Source organism: Moschus berezovskii, chromosome 15 (assembly GCF_049115385.1).
Source record: "Moschus berezovskii isolate FMDL1 chromosome 15, NW_MosBer_1.0, whole genome shotgun sequence".
Taxonomy (NCBI): Eukaryota; Metazoa; Chordata; class Mammalia; order Artiodactyla; family Moschidae; genus Moschus; species Moschus berezovskii.
In genome coordinates this window covers 43,954,700-43,957,568 of record NC_142474.1, presented here as the reverse complement: position 1 = coordinate 43,957,568, position 2,869 = coordinate 43,954,700, and the positions used below count along the sequence as shown (strand labels likewise).

At 42.7% G+C, this 2,869-nt stretch overlaps 1 pseudogene; it reads right to left on the bottom strand.

Annotated features, from left to right (window-relative positions):
* Window positions 1-1,862: 1,862 nt before the first annotated feature.
* On the bottom strand, window positions 1,863-2,368 carry LOC129555383 (syntaxin-8 pseudogene; annotated as a pseudogene).
* Window positions 2,369-2,869: the final 501 nt, after the last annotated feature.

Sequence of the window (2,869 nt, the reverse complement as noted above, 5' to 3'; positions counted from 1 at the left end):
AAGAATTTTACACATATTTTGTTAGGTTTATTTCTATGAAAATGATTTTTTAATGTATTATTTAAGGAATATTCAAAAATTTTTATTTTCTAGTGGTTTTTCATTATGGAAATACAGCTTATATAGAAATCCAACAAATTTGCTGAATATATTATTCTAATAATTTATTTGCAATTATCCTTTGGTTAACCTATATGTCATGGCATTAGAGTCAGACAGACAAACATGGATTCAGATAACTACTCTGATATTTACCACTGCTTGATCTTGAGCAAGTTACTTCTTATCAAACTCTCTGTCTTTTAGAGTAGAGATTATTTTTTAGGAGTAGTCAGATAATGTATACACTGTGCCTGGCATATAGTAAATACTCCATAAATGACAGCCATCATTAAAACTTTATTTCACTGTCTTTTCATCTCTTTCTGTTGCCTTTTTATATCAGCCTATTATGTCCTTACAGATTTCTGCTACCATCTCTACAGGTAATATCTTCCTGCATAGTAACAAAATATTACTAAAAACCTTTTTTTTCCCCCTGTATACTGAGTTATGTCATTCCCAGAGAAAGAATCTTCCTCTGGGTCATTTAGAAGCAGTTTTCTTTCCCTCTCTTCGTGGTATTTCTTCATAAGCTCCATGTGGATTTGTGTATCCTTTACTTATGTTTGGACAAGGTCAACCGTGTTTTAGTTCAATGTCCTGAAGCAGACAGTGGGGGATGCTTGCCATAGCTTGGCGTCTGTTCCCCTCCTGAGACCCAGCCCAGGGGAAGTGGCTGATGGGCATGCACAGCTCTGAGACTGTGACTGAGCTGTGGCAGCTTTCTCCGGTGCCCTGCGCTCCAGGGAAGTAGCCTGGCTTTGTCCCACAGCCCTTGGTCCTCTATGACTCTGAATGGATGGATGTACAGAAACAGAAGCCCCCGACTCCTAGAAGTCCTATTACTGAGACTCTGCCTGACTCTTCCAGGAGCTCCCCTTCCGGTTGACACTCACCACTGCCAGCCTCATCATTTTTCAACTGTTACAGTAAACATAGGGTCAGACAAGAATCACCAAAGCATACCAACCCTAGGGGAAATTTTGATGAGGAAGAGTATGTTTGTAGGATCTTAACGTATCGCCTCACAGATTGCTTATCACTTAGAAGGTGAAAAACAAACCCAAGTTTATTTCAGTGAAGGGAAACGGAGAAATCAGGTAGTGCCTTGGCCATCTGTCCACCAATAAGGGACAAATTGACACTGTTTGCCTCCAGTCTGATACCCTGAGAAGGATGTGGCCTCATCCATGAGCATTCCAGCTTAGGAAAGAAAAAGTTATTAGTCATTCAGTCGTGTCCTATTCTTTGCAACCCCAAGGACTGTAGCCCACCAGGCTCCTCTGTCCATGGGATTCTCCAGCCTATCCATCAATTATTCAGTTTCATTGTGACACATAGATTGGATATACATTTAGCAGGACAATTTATTTCTCCCTCCCTCCCTCCTTTTCCTTCCTTCCTTCCATTCTTTCTTTCTTTCACATTGAGCAGCTACCACATGGCACACTGTCTGGTAGGTGATGCAGTGGTGATGAAAAACAGGCATAGGGTAGATAAGCAATAAAGATCTACTGTATAGCACAGGGGATCATACCCAATATCTTGTAATAACCTATAATGGAATATAACCTCCAAAAGAAACAAACAAAAAAGGCAAATCACTATGCTGTACACCTGAAACTAACACAATACTGTAAATGAGCTACACTTCAGGAAAAACAAATGATTAAGGTTAAAAAAAAAAAGGTTTAACCATGTGTGTATTACCTATTCAATACACATCCATTGATTTTTTTTTTTATTAACTTTGGGGGAATTTATTGAGAGTGGCTTTCAGGTACCAAGAGGATGCTCGGCTTTACTCCATCACTGGCAGGTGTCCTGGTTGGTGGTCCCTTGATGGCCACTAGTTGATCGGCCAGACTGCAGCTACCACGATGGCCACGAGCAGCAGTAAAATCACCATTATCATCCCACAAGACGTGGACTTCCTGTCCACCAGATGCACACGCCTGGTTTCAGTGTGAAGTTTCTCCTCGGTATTTTCCAACAGGTTGGCAAGGTCATCAATTATCTTGTTTTGCTCATGCAGTTCGTTCCGAATTTCCTGCCCCATTTGTTTCTGGCGATTTATAATCGAGGAAAGGGCATCAAGGCCTGCGTCCTGTTCTTGGATAATTTGCTGCTGCTGTTGCCGGATATCATCAAAACCCAAGCCTCCGGTCTCCTCCGGCTCCTCCAAGAGCCAAGGGTTGGGTGCCCCTCGCTTGGCCCCTCCAGTCATGAGGCTGGACCTTGGTTGTATTTTCACCATTTCTTTCATACTGACTTCGCTGCTGAATTTTCTCATCAATCTCTTGTGCAATTTGGCAGGTAGAATTGTAGGTGGAGAACCAGGGGTCCGGGGCCATGGTGCAGTCTCCCCATTGATTTTTTTAATAGGTATAAACTATTACAGCTCAGCTGTGGGTGCCCTGCCCAGATGTCCTTTGCACTTGTACCATCCCTGTGTATGTTACACTATGACTTCCAAACACCAGCATCTTGACTTCTTTGCTGAAGGTTTTATTTGACCTCAGGACAAAATAAATGGGGCTTCCCAGGTGGTGCTAGTGGTAAAGAACCTGCTTGCCAATCCTGGAGACATAAGAGATGCAGATTCCATCCCTGGGTCAGGAAGATCCCCTGGAGGAGGGCATAGCAACCCACTCCAGTATTCTTGCTTGGAGAATCCCATGGACAGACGAGCCTGGAGGGCTACAGAATATGTGGTCACAAAGAGTCAAACATGACTGAATCAACTTAGCACAGGACAAAAATACTG